Source organism: Saccopteryx leptura, chromosome 3 (assembly GCF_036850995.1).
Source record: "Saccopteryx leptura isolate mSacLep1 chromosome 3, mSacLep1_pri_phased_curated, whole genome shotgun sequence".
NCBI lineage: Eukaryota > Metazoa > Chordata > Mammalia > Chiroptera > Emballonuridae > Saccopteryx > Saccopteryx leptura.
This window is the reverse complement of record NC_089505.1, coordinates 121,527,289-121,541,688: the sequence shown is the minus strand read 5'-3', so window position 1 is coordinate 121,541,688 and position 14,400 is coordinate 121,527,289.

The window sequence follows — 14,400 nt, the reverse complement described above, 5'->3', positions numbered from 1 at the left end:
CATCCATTTCCTGAAGGTCTTTCCCCAGAAGCAGGCAAGGCTGTCCATGTCCAGAGAGGGCAGGAAGAGCCCATCAGCTTTGTGGCTAAAAGGTTATTGGATGCCCAGGCTGCCCAGGCCCTGGGGATCATCTGGGCTAGGGTCCCTCTCCCCAGATGGGAAACAAAGGCCCAGCGAGAAAGGAGTCTTCGCAGGGCCACAGGCTTCATCAACACTGACAGTAGGGGCAGGCAGGGCAGGACCAGGCTTCCGCCCCCCGGAACAACCTGTGCCACCACAGGGATGGTCCCGCACCCGGGGCCTCACCTGAATGGCCTGCTGATCCTTCCAGCCTCGCTCTAACCACTCTGCCTTCCATTCTTTCTGCTCTGATTGCACTATCCTTTCTGTTCAGACTGCAGTTTTTCTTTTTATAACTGCCCAGTCTTTGTGCTTTTTGTTTCTACCTACCCTCTGCTCCCACCCTACTGTCATGGGATTGACTTGTCCTCAGTATCCAGGAGACTTTATGGGCTCAGCCACCTTCTTTGTGTCCCCACAGGCTTTCCTTCGCTCTGTGCTGTCTGCTGTTTGTTCATGAGTCTGCCTCCAGATTCAAACCTGAGTGCCTGGAGGGCAGAACCCTGTCAGTTTTGTCTCTGCAGCTCTGGGTCCTACGTCAGACCTGGCCCAGGTCCCTCTCAACATCTACTGAGTGAAAGGGATCCCCTGAATGAAACACTTTAGCTTGGTTTTGAGTCCAGCATGGAATAAAAGGGTAGAGGAAAGGTGATGGATGGTAGATAGAGTCATTTCTACAAAAATGTCTGTTCCGTACCTGAATGTTGATGGCTCAGTGGATACAGCGTCAAACTGAAATGCTGAGGTCCCTGGTTCGAAACCCCAAAGTCACCGGTTTAAGAACAGGGTTGAGGCCCTGGCCGGTTGGCTCAGCGGTAGAGCGTCGGCCTGGCGTGCGGGGGACCTGGGTTCGATTCCTGGCCAGGGCACATAGGAGAAGCGCCCATTTGCTTCTCCACCCCCCACCCCCTCCTTCCTCTCTGTCTCTCTCTTCCCCTCCCGCAGCCAAGGCTCCACTGGAGCAAAGATGGCACAGGCGCTGGGGATGGCTCCTTGGCCTCTGCCCCAGGTGCTAGAGTGGCTCTGGTCGCGGCAGAGCGACCCTCCGGAGGGGCAGAGCATCGCCCCCTGGTGGGCAGAGCGTCGCCCCTGGTGGGCGAGCCGGGTGGATCCCGGTCGGGCGCATGCGGGAGTCTGTCTGGCTGTGTCTCCCTGTTTCCAGCTTCAGAAAAATACAAAAAAAAAAAAAAAAGAACAGGGTTGAGCACGGGGTCTCTGGCATGAGCACGGGATCATTGACATGATACCAAGGTCGCTGGCTTGGGCCAGGAGGTCGCTGGTTCTGCTTGAGCCTCTTGGCCCAAGCATGTAGGAGAACCAATCAGTGAACAACTAAAGTGAGGTAACTACGAGTTGATGCTTCTCTCCTTTATCTCTCCCTCTCCCTCTCTCTTCCTGTCTATTTCTCTCTCTAAAAAAAAGAAAAAAAAATCAAAACTGCCTGCTCCAGCCTCCCACCTAGTACCATGGTCCTAGGCTGGTAAGAGGCAGGTGGATAGCTCTGCCCCTTGGGTGGCAGAAGGCCTTGGACTGCTTTTGTTGGTAGCGGTTAGGGAGGCAGGGTGTGCGCTTTCTCAGCCTAGACACCAGCAGGCAAGTTGTCATTCTGGACCTGGGTGGGGAGAGGTGGGAGGTTTTGAAAATGAGGAGGCTGTTTATCTGGTCTGCTCTTAACAGCCTTGCCCCTTGTGTTGCTCACCACCCCCTTCCTACTTGCAAAACAACGAGCTGTTCCCCAGCATCCAGCACACCCCCTCTGGGGTGAGCCAGGCAAGCACTCTCACCACCCTGCTCAGGCCAGGCCAGCGTGCTGGACACGGGTCTCACAGTAGAGGCTCCGTCATCATGAGTCAGAGTAAGGAAAGGAGTAAGTCAAGATCACCCAGGGCATCCTCTCCATTGTCCAAAGGAGGAAATGAGGCCTAAGGAGGGGATGGCGCTTCACTAAAGGGGGCCCAGGATTTGAATTCTGGTCTGGGTCCAAAGCCAGTGCTTGCTGCCCCTGAGGAGAAGAAACAACCAGAGGGGAGTCAGTGTTCTTAGAGCAGATAGGCCTGCACTCTGCTATGGGGAGAGAGTAGCTCAACTTGTCCAGCGGTCTGTCCATGGCCACGGGCAATCAGTGTGGGCCCTGAAGAGCTACCCACAGCAACAGGCTCCCGGGCAGTGAGGACAGCCGATGTGGTGTCAGCTCGGGGAGGGAAAGGCCAGAGCACCGGCGGGATTGCGCAGGAAAGGCCGGTGGGTTGCAGAAAAGCCCAAGCCTTTGGGGTCAGACTTACCTGGGCTTAAGACCCAGAGCTGCCACGTACTGTACCTGCTGTGTGACTTTGGATAAATCATTTCATCTTTCTGAGCTTCAGTTTCCTTGCCTGATAAATGAAAATATTAACACCCATTTTGTAGGGCTGTCATGGGATTTTGAGTAATATATGTAAAGTGTTTCTGTTTCATAGAAAGCTGCCTTACTAAACTCCGTTGCTGGAGTGAGGTTGGGATAAGGTTATACTTGCGAATGGCAGAAGAAAGAAAAAGGGCAGAGGGAGAAGTGGGAACATTAATCATTCACAGCAGCAAGGATTCCTCTGGACCCATGCTGGGCAGTGCTGGGGAGCCACTAAGGGGCCTTCCTTATCCCTGTGCCCAGGGGGCTTCCAGGCTGGGTGGAAGTGGGTGTAGGGAACAGATTCAGAACATTACAATTCTGGAAGCAAGTGTTGTGAGAGATAGACCCCGTGACTACGGGAGACCTGGCTCTGGCAGCACAAGTCCAGAGTAAACGTCTGCTGAATTGAAGGAGCTTGAGGAGGATGCTCGGGAAGGCTTTCTGGAGGAGGTGCTCTTTCCTTTCTTCCAGGCGCCTCTGCAGGGAGGCATGGTCTGCCCTGAGCCCCAGCATCTTCTCTCAGTGCTGTCAGGATACTGGGCTTCGCTCCTGGATACCCTTCTCCTGCCCAGGCCGCCTAGTGTCAGGCAGGGCTGGGCTGCTGGAGCTACCCAGTGCCCACTGTGACATTCTCTTTGGCTCCTCCTTTCTCTTCTCACTCGCTTGGTCCAAGCCCTGCCTCCCTCCCCAGCTCCTGGCCTTCTCTGTCCACACAATAACAGGATGTGATCCGTTCGAAGAGAGGAAGTGGGGAGGACAGGCAGTGCTGATAGTGCATTTCTGACTCTCCGCGCCTCCCCTCCCCTCTGGACCAGCCACGGAGGCTGCCTCCTCCCCAACGTCCTGCCCAGACTTCTCTCTGGATTTGGGAGGGATGAGCTTGGGATCTTCAAGCTGCACTCAGGCCTGTGTAAGCTCATGGAAAGAAACACGCTGGCCCTCTGCAGGACCTGCCCTCCTGCTCTAGCTTTGTTGCCTGGAAACAATTGTCTGAGACACGGGGACTCAGGGAAGCTTGCCCAACAAACTCCAGACTCTGCGGTATTTTCTGGAGCTGCTGGAGCCTGGGGATGGCAGGGTGGAGCCCTCCACCTCAGCAGGGCTCCACCCACCCACCTGTTTCCCCAGGTTCACAGGGGCCTGATCCAAGGGCGACAGAATCAATCAAAAGGTCCTTGTCAAGCGTTAACTGTGCTGTCTTGCGAAGGATGAGGGGTAGGCTGCATGGATGGAGAAACTGAGGCTCTGAGAAGCAAAAGGACTTGTCTAAATTCTGCCTGAACTAAGAGCTAAGCTGGAGCTAGAACCTAGACCTGACTCCCAAAATGCCACTCTCACTCTTGAGCCAGCACCACCCAATAGAACTGTCTGTGCTGACGGACACGTGCTAAGTTTGCCTGCCCAATGTGGTGGCCACTAACAGCGAGCAGCTATTAAACACTTGAAAAGTGGCTTGTACCACTGAGGAACCGAAATGTTCGTTTTGTTTCATTTGAATGAACTGAAATGTAGACCTATGAAAGTGCCCCTCTTCCGGGAAGAGTGAAGCGGAGGCTCTGATCTGTTGAAGTGAGGAGATGTTCCGTAGATTCTCAGCGAAGAGTGGAGAGTGGCCGAGTCACGATGAAGGCCCTGGATCCCAGACCCATGACGCTACGGAGGAGAATGTGTGCCAGCCTCACAGCGCTCAGGGTCTGCAGCTTATTATCCCAAAGGGCTGAGTTTTCAGTTCTGTTGTCTCACCTTCTGTAACTCCTATGAACCCAGTGTGAAGAAGTAAAGTCCCTCCCATTTTACCGGTGAGGGAACACTGAGGTCAGAGACAGTAAGTAATTTGCCCAAGTTGAAGTGGGAACCAGTTCCCTCACCCCATAGCAGGTGAAGCCTTGAACATTGCCAGGATCACTGCAGAAAAGGACCACACTGTCCCAGCAGTTAGGACCGGACTTTTCTGAGGGGAAAACAGAGGAGGGCCCCCCATACATTGTAGGAAGGAGATTTGGCTATTTGTTATTGTGTGTTGCCTGATTCTTGGAGAAGACACGATCCCTCCTGACTCAGTCTATCATGCAGATGGGGATCTGAAGATAACATCCTTTCCTCCTTCCCACCCCACCCCCTTGCCATCCCATAACTAAGTCCCCTCCCTCAAGACCTGTCTTTCTGAGACCCAGTGGGGCAATGGGACCAGGGTGGAAAACCCTTTCCCACCCCATGTCTGGTGACAGCTCAGCCAGCTGAGACCCCCGAGCCCAGGGTCCTCAGCCCTTCCCAGCTCACCCTCTGCAGCCTGAGACCTGTGGTGCTCCTGGGTCCCAGGCTCTGCCAGGTCTCTGGGGGCCAGGCCTTCTGCCCTCTGGCCGTTCCCACACAGGCTGGCTAGGCTCCTGCTTTGAGCGCTCCACCCCTCTCTCCAGCTGTCCCCCGAGAGCTGTGTGTTCAATGGGCTATCAGGCTTCCCCATCACTCTCACGCCCCCTCTTTATTACCCCTGAATAGGTGAGATCCAGACAGACACAGGCATTCCCAACCTCAAACCTCCAGGCAATCTCTTCCAGGATGGCCTGGGACCTCAGCTCTACTACTTGCCTTACCCTGCTCAGGACTCAAAGTTTTGGGAGAAGGCAATTCTGTTGTTTGGCAAAGGCACAAACAAGTCTAAAGCAGCAGTCTAAACAAGTTCCCAACCTGCTGCAATTGCCCTGGTCTAAGATGCTAAGGTGTGACTCTGGGTCTACCACTGGGGAAAGTTGAGGTATCTAAGACCCTGAGATTGTATCACTCGAGTAGCCATCACTCAGGGATTGTACCTTCCCCCACCTCTCTCTGGCTTTGTTGCCTGCAGCAGATGTTGCTGCAATATAAGGAGAGGCTTATGGGGCAGGCAAGTCAGGGTGGTGTTTGCCTCACTTGGTTGTTTTTTGGGTGGTAGGGGGCAGGGTTGACCACAGGACCCTTCAGGGCCCACATCTGCTCAGTTGGGACTCTGCCAAAGCTGGGCTGGCCTGTCCAGTTGCCGGGCTGCAGTGAGGCTGGGAGCCTGGCTGTCAGGTTTTCTGTATGATGCTAATGAGGGCAGTGGCAGGCAGGAGGGGGAAGCAATGCCTTTGTCCTGCACTTGTCCTTGCTGGAGGGTCCTCAGAGAGAGACAAGGGGCCCTCCTCAGACCCGAGTGGCCATGATTAGCCTGCCATCACTCACTCAGTTGGCTCCTAGGGCTCTGGGGGTGTGTACAGAGATCGGGGAGGGGAGGGGGAGCAAGAGTGGGCCTGCGCCCCTCCCCGTGATTTCCATGTGAGCGTTTTACAAAATCACACTAGTTTAAGTTTAAAGTCAGAGTGAAAAACGCTGACCTATTATTCTCCCTCTGACACCCTTTCTTAAGGGGTTGCTGAGCTCCCTAAGTGTTCCACACCCACCATCTCTTCCTTTCTCACCTCTAAGCCTTTGCACACCTGAGCTGCCTTCCCTGCAGAGTCCCATGGCAGTAACAGTTCTCTGTGTTAAACTGTCTCTCAGATGCTGCACCTGCTGGTTCCCACCATGGATGGCGGTCTCTCTTATTTCTGAACTCATGGAGCCCCTTGGACCATATCTGGCTGCTGCTCACCATCTGCTTGTATTCGAGGCCTCACTTCCCTTCTGCTTATATTCGAGGCTTCACCTTCCTTCTGTCTGTGAGCTGGTCAATGCTGGAACAGTGTGTCACTGGCCACGGGTGGCTCCATCGGGCCCCAGTGTGTGTCGGTATACAGAGGAGGTGCTCAGTAAATATTTATTAAATTATTTTATTAGATCCTGAGGGTGAGTACGTGCAAATGGATCATAACCTTCACTGTCATATATTACACTATATATATATATTTATATAGTAGAGAGAGAGAGAGAGAAGGTAATATAATAAATGACATGAATCCATCACCACCTTCAACATTCATTCACTTGGGTAATCTTATTTCATCTAAACTTCCATTCCTCTCCATACTCCTTGTTCTTGAAATGGATTAAGTGAATCCCCAACATCATGTTTTTTATTTATATATTCAGTTGAAATATTTATTAGTTGATTTAATAAAAAAATATCTACTGAGCATCCACTCTGTCAGATTGTGCGCTACATTTTGGTAAATTCTCAGTCATCTTTCAAAGTTCAATTCAAATGTCACCTCTTCCTGAAGTCTTCCTTAATCTTGTCTTCCCCCAGGGAAGTTTAATGACTTCTTCTTTGGGCTTCCAATTGTATACCTTTTTCACAACACTCATTGCTTTTAGTAACTGATTTAAAATGTTTTTTAATTTATTGATTTCAGAGAGAGAGGAAGGGTAGGGGACAGAAACATCAATCTGTTTCTGTATGTGCCCTGATCTGGGATCAAACTGACAACCTGTGCACATTGGGATGATGCTCTAACCAATTGAGCTATCCAGCCAGGGTATAACGGATACATTTTTTTTTAATGTGAGGAGAAACTATAATGTAATACATAAAAGTTTGAGACTCTGGATGGTTGCTCAGTTGGTTAGAGCATTGTCCTGATATGCCAAGGTTGTGGGTTCAATCCCTGGTCAGGGCACATATAAGAATCAACTAATGAATGCTTCAGTAAGAGGAAAAACAAACTGATGCTTTTCTCTCTCCCTCTTTCTCTGCTTCTGTCAAAAATCGATCAATCAATAAAAAGCATTTTTTTTTAATAAAAAAGCTTTAGAATCAAATAGATGTAGATTCAAGTCCTGGATCCACTTACTGAGTGTAATTTTTCTGAACCTTGTTGATAAAATGGGAATGCAGTACTCACCTCATGTTGTCTTGAGTGCTGAATGAGCTGTGGGTCTGAAGCAACCTGCACAGTGCCTGGCACATAGGAAACACTCCTTCAAGAAGTGGCAGCATCACCTCCCAGTCACCGTGGATCGGGCAGGCGGGCAGTCCCCGCTGCTGGGCCCTGGCACCCAGGCGGCCTCTCTGGGACAGCATGATGGGGGCAGCCTCTACTGGCCAGGGGACAGGGAGACTGGGCTCTGCCCCAGAGCCCTGGGGGCCCTGCCTGGCCAGCGACAGATTCTTTGGCAAAGAGAGGCTCTTGGTTAACTTTTGAGCTACTTAAGAGCACTGATAAATATGTGGAAAAGTGACCTGATTGTGCCTTTTTATGCACATTCATTTTGTTTATTTTTAAGCTATGACTTTTTTTTTTCACTTTTCTTGCTCCTTCAACAAATGTTCCTTGCTATAGAAATTCTAGAAAGAATAGAAGAAAACAAACAAACAAAAATCACAAGCTCAGCCCAGTTTACCAATAAACACTTTTGTTGTTTATTTAGGAAAAAAAAAATCCCAACTGTGCATGTTTTTTTCGAATTGTGAAATTATTTGAATTTTGTTTAACTTTTCCTTGCAGCTCCAGCCTTTTAAAGTCACTTTCATTTTGAAGGTCAAAGTCTGACCTTTCGAAAGCCTCAAGTGTGAAATGGTGACATGGTTTAGGTGTGGCTGCTTCTAGACTGAATTTCAGGCAGTGAACATATTGGCCAACACGTGGCCTGTAATACCTTCCACTGCCCTGCTGGGGCTTCGGCTCTGAAAAGGGACTGGTGTGGGACAGGCGGTGTGGCTCAGACACGTGATGCCCAGCTGCCAGGCATTCAGAGGCATCACCCCCCAGCCCGTTCAGTGCAGTGTTACTGGAAACAGGCTCAGAGAAGAGAAGAGACTTGCTCAGGTCACACAGCTAGTAGTGGGTGAGGGATCTTGACTCCACATCGCCCCTCCTGGGCCCCAAGGACTCTAACCTTGAGACTGTGCACACCTTCCCTGCCCTTGCTGGACTCTACTCTGCCCCTGCCTGCTCCCAGCTCCTAGTAGTGGGGCGCTCCCTGCCTTTCAGGGTCATTCTGCCATCACTGACCTTTCAGGGTCATCCAGCTCTTCCAGACCCGCCTTTCTCTTATTGAACCAAATCCAGCCTCATCGTGACTCCTCATCTTCCCCAGCTCTGTGCTTAGAGGGATCCGAGCACAATTCCTCTCTCTGATCTGGGACCGCCCTACAGATACCCGGGGACAGAGACCTTCCCAAGAAAGTTCCTTTTCAGGCTGAGAATATCAGCTTCTCCAAATATTTAAGAGACGAATGGCAAAGTTAGTAAAAAAGGAAGAAAACCAGTTTTGGTGAGGATAACAAAATCCGTTACATGACTCCAAAGGCCCTGAAATGTGAGGCATGCCTGCTACTTGTGGTTTGATCAGAAGTGGTATAAAGGCGGTATGTGTCGCTTTCTTATCCCCCCCACCCCAGTTCAGATGGAGATCTACTACCCAGTCCCTTTAAGTAAGCATCTCTTAGGGCTGGGTCCTGGCCCGACTTCTCATCCTTCCCTGTCCCAGGCCATATCATCCCTGTCTTTAGTTACCATCTGTGAATTGCTTAATTCTAAGCCTCGACTTCCAGCTCGGATGGCTTCCAGGAACACTGGATGGACACACCGTGTGGTGCCTGGAAACTCAGCCTGTCTGCACGAGAACCCGTCATGGGGCTCACTGCTCACTGTTTGTCTCATCCACTAACTTGTGAGTTCCCCACGGCAGGGCTGTGGAGCCACAGAGCTTCAGATGGTGCTGGACCTGGAGAAGGCACTTCAGAAAGTTTTGTTAAGTGAATGAATACATGCTTCCCCTCCTCCCCTATCCCAACCTGCTGCTCTTCTAGTATTCTCCCATTTAAAAAATAGCACCAACCTCCAGGCATTGTCCAAGACGGGGGACTAGGTACGACCTCGACTTGACTCTGTTGAGTCCCTGGCTCCCCACAACCTTAGCCTGCTAGCTGTACCCTTACATTGCTCTTTGATCCTCTCCCCTCTCTCCATGCACTGTTCTAGTCTCAGTGACCCCCTCTTTCTGCTGGACCCTCTCCCCAACACCCCCCAACCAAAAAAAAATAGCCCCCTCAGTCTCACTGCCTTGTCTAGTCCACTCTCCGTGCTGTGACTGGGGCGCTCTTACTGAAACACAAGACTGCCCATGTCACATCCTTGCCTAAAACCCTGTGATGGCTCCACATTATCTGTATGGTAAAGACCAAACCCCCTCACAGGTCCTGCGAGGCCCTCAAGACCTCCCTCCGTCCACCCTCTGCTCTCCAGCCAGGCCAGCCCCCCTGCCTGCACTCCTTCCTGGGACTGCTCTTCACGCCCTTCCCCAAGCCCAGAGCTTCAGAGCCCTCCGTGTCCCGGAGGGGCTCCTCCTCCACGGCCCCACTCCCAAACATGCCTCTCCAGCCGAGACCTCGCCTCTTAATTCCAGACTCACTTACCCATCCCCAATCCAAATGTGTGACTTCTATCCCTCTTGAACAAAAATGTCCTCTGTTTCCTGAACCTTCCCTGTCTCAGTCGATTCCAGCTGAGTGGACTTAAAACTGTGAAGCCACCCTAGGCTCCTCTCTTCCTCTCACATTCCAGATTATGTTGGCTTTACCTTCAAAATATATCTCCTCTCCTGCCTTCTTCCCTCAGCCTCACTGGCACGGGCTTCAGGCCCCTTCCTCAGGGCCTTTGCATCTACCTTGTCTGCGATCCTCTCCTCTCTGGCAGCTGAGAATCATGCTTTCTCACAGCTCTCTGCTCAGATGTTGCCTCTTAGAGAAGCCTTCACTGATGAATCTATGTAAAATAGTGCCTCCTGCCCCACCAGCACCCCATTCCGATCCTGTCTCGTTCCCCTATTGCTCTATTTGTTGGTTTGTTTCCTGGTTGACCCGGCTGAAATATAAGCTCTGTGAGGGCAGGATTTTGTTTTGTTTGTTGGTGGATTCCTGGCATCTTGAACAGTGCCTGGTCCGCGGGAGGCATTCCCTATATATATTTGTTAAATGAAGGAATAAACTTTAGACTTGCTACTATCTCTTTCTGATTCCCTAGACAAGATGGCATCTTCATTTGCATACTTTTAGCGTCTTTTTTTTTTTTAATCTCCTTCGAAACATTTGGTGCAACTGTAATTAGATAATTGTACAATATGAGCTCTATCTTGTTTGCCATTGTATTTCCAGTCTCATGGCGGACACTGAATATGTGCTGAGTGAATGAATAAAAGCAAGCCAGAATGCTATTTGAGAAACTGACCAACAAGGGGTGCTTGACAGAGGGACTGAGTCCTAGGCTAGACATAGGAATGCCTGGGGTTTAGCCCTATCTCTACTACTAACTTCCCATATGACCTTCAGTTAGTGACTGTCTTTCTGTGTCATAGTTGCCCCAGCTGAAAAATGAGGAGCAAGATCATGCTGCTCAGGGTGAGCCGTTAGGCCAGGAAAGACTGTGATTCTAGAACACAATACCCCAGCTTGGTTCCACTGCCTGCCTGTTGCCTGGGGCAGGATAGCAGGCAGTGCTGGAACCACTTGGTAAAGATTTGGCTTTTGGACCTCTGATAGCAGGCGGGGGTCCTGGCATGGGGTCAGCCCTTGAGTTTCTTGGCTGAGTGATTGGACAACAGAAGGAGGTGATTGATCTTGCCTCACCAGAGGTCCTGGCCATAAATTCTGCTGGCCCAGTGGAGTCGCCTAGGACTAAGGAGTTGCAGCCAGTACATTCTTTGGCTTGGCTGGTTCTGAGGGGTGCTTTTTGCCCGTTCCAGCTCCTAGGCACAGGGCTCTCTATGGGAGTGAACACCCATTCAATCTGACCACAGCTTCCAGCTCTCAGTCCCAGAAAACTTCTGTCTAGAGAGTTGCCAATCTTTCTTCAGGCTTGACCTTGAGATCATGTGGCATTGCTTTGAGCCAACCTGACCGAGGTCCTTAGGTGAGTTGGGACTTCTTAACTCTTTCTGTGCCTTGATCAGTCTAGGGAAACCTATGGACCCCTCCACAGACTATGTTTTTAAATCCATACAGTAAAATGTGCAGCATTGCAAAGAAAATCAATTATATTGAAATATAGTTATCAACATACTGAAAATAAAAACATAATAGTATAGTAAGTTATGTGTATCTTTCTTTTTTTTTTTTTTTTCCATTTTTCCGAAGCTGGAAACGGGGAGGCAGTCAGACAGACTCCTGCATGCGCCCGACCGGGATCCACCCGGTATGCCCACCAGGGGGCGATGTTCTGCCCCTCTGGGGGGTCACTCTGTTGCATCCAGAGCCATTCTAGCACCTGAGGCAGAGGCCACAGAGCCATCCCCAGCGCCCAGGTCATCTTTGCTCCAATGGAGCCTCGGCTGCGGGAGGGGAAGAGAGAGACAGAGAGGAAGGAGAGGGGGAGGGGTGGAGAAGCAGATGGGCGCTTTTCCTGTGTGCCCTGGCTGGGAATCGAACCCGAGACTCCTGCACGCCAGGCCGATGCTCTACCGCTGAGCCAACCGGCCAGGGCCATGTATCTTTCTACTGTATTAAATAACAAGATTTATGCCTGACCAGGCGGTGGCGCAGTGGATAGAGCGTCGGAGATAGAGCGTCGGACTGGGATGCGGAAGAACCAGGTTCGAGACCCGGAAGTCGCCAGCTTGAGTGCAGGCTCATCTAGTTTGAGCAAAGCTCACCAGCTTGGACCCAAGGTCGCTGGCTTGAGCAAGGGGTTCCTCGGTCTGCTGAAGGCCTGCAGTCAAGGTACATATGAGAAAGCAATCAATGAACAACTAAGGTGTCGCAAAGAAAAACTGACGATTGATGCTTCTCATCTCTCTCTGTTTCTGTCTGTCTGTCCCTATCTATCCCTGTCTCTGACTCTCGCTCTGTCTGTGAAAAAATAAATAAATAAATATTTAAAAACAAAACAAAACAAGATTTAGTGGAAGGATGGATGATTGTTACACATCCATAGCAAAGAGCATAAATAGCATCTCCAAATTTCTGCCACAAATGTATGGTGATATGAAATATCACAGAGGTACTGTGGCTTGTTGCCTCCTTTCCTAATGGAAGAAAATGGTAACTTTCAGTTAGAGGTTAGTGAATAACGGATGTGAAAATTCGTGAACTTCTTTCTGGGTTCTGCCCATGGGCCCTCATGAACGGATTGCTGAGTAAAGGGCAGCCAGGTAAGTGAAATGCTGAGTCCCAGCGGAGTCCCGGTCCTCACCAGCCTACTTCTTCAGAACCTGACTACAGTGCAACAAACTATCATAATCTGTTAACGGAGTCGCAGAATCACAGGCTTCCAGAGCTGGAAGGGCCAGATGCCCCTGCTGGGTGACCTGGCTCTTGGCTTCTGCTTGCATACCTCGAGGAGTGGGGAGCTGACTTTCATTTTAGGGTTGGACAGCTCAAACTTCTCTGATGATGTACAGAGATGAACCAGACCTAGGCTCTATCCTCACAGCTAGAGGATATAAAAAAAGAAGGACGCAACTAAAGCTAAAATGCTGTATTCACTCAACAATCACTCTCTGAGTTTCCACTATGTGTCAGGCCAGAGGTAGGCATTGGATATACTGAGACTTTACTTTCGTAAAATATTTTCTAGGTGTGTGTTTAGGTGGTGCTCAGTACCTGGTGCTGGGGTGACAGGATATGATGCCTTCCCTTTGGGGAGACAGACATTAAGTGAGTAAACACAGAGATCAATAGGTAATTGCAATTTGTGATAATGGCCATACAGAGATGAGGAAGGAAGACTCACAGTAGGAGTGACTTCAAATGGGGGAGAAGAAAGGTCAAAGAAAGCCCCTTGGAGAAAGTAACATTTAAGGCAATAACTGGAGGGTCTGTTAGCATTTGCCAGGCAAATGGGATGGGAAGACTGGTGCAAGAAGAGGGAAGAGCAAGTGTGGAGAAGTCCCAGTTCAGGAAAGAGCTGGGTTCCTGTTAGGACTGACAGGAGGCCCTGGGCCCAGATGAGGCTGGAGAGCAGGGTAAGGGCAGGTTGTGGGGTCTTCAAGCCCATGCGAAGGAGTTTGCATATTATCTTATGAGGGCTTAAGCAGGATCTGTTTGAATAAATAAAACAAAGTCTCCAGGTGTGCTTAGGCTTGCAGCAAAAAAATCAATGAGATGAAATACTGTAAGAATGAGTGAAAAAAGCTTTTATTTTTGTGTTGTAAACACTTTTCTTGACTGTGTCTCCTTGCTTTCCCTCTGTCTGAGCCCCCTGTCTGGATGCCTCCTTGGAGCTGTCCAGTCCAATTATTCAGCTAATGTTTTTCCTAGGACGACCTCCTCCACGATGCCTTCTTGAACAATTCAGTCCTCTGTGATTTCCTGCAGCACACGGCCTTGAGCAAACCGCGTGCACTGTTCTAAGCATCGCTGACTGTATGCATGTTAGTGTGCATTCTCCCTTCCTCCAAACCATCCCATGATGGAGGTGGAAGTGAGGGGCTGGAGGGAGGGGAAGTTGCAGAATCTTCACCTGTGAATTGGTCCTCTGCCCTCTGCCACCAGCCTGGGATTGGAGCTGAACTCTGCCATCTGCTGGTAATCACTGGGATGGCAGGCAGGATGAGGCAGGGAGAAAGGTGACTCCAGGAACAGAGGCCCACTTAGGCTTTTCGGAAGTGTAAGCAAACAAGGTTTAGCTAGACAGAGGGTTTCTTTAAGGCAGCCTGATGATTCGGGATGGCAGAGCTGGGCTGGGAACAGGAGGAAGGAACTGAGCATTGATGGAACAGCAGCTCAGAGATGAGGACACAGGGTACAGCCCCATGGGGCTGCTGAGGTCTGCATCCAGATCTTGGGTCCAAGCCAGACCAGCAGGGGGGCCCACCTTGTTGCCATGGGGACCCAGGGGTGTGTCCATGCAGCTGGAGAGATGACCCCCTTCAGCTGGATAAGGACATCCAGAGAGCAAGGACCAGCTCAAAGCCAGTGTCCACCCACCCCACCCCCTTTCCGGAACAACTTGTTTTGCTCTAAAGCTTGGGACTTTGACCTGGGAGGTATGTTTTTCTCC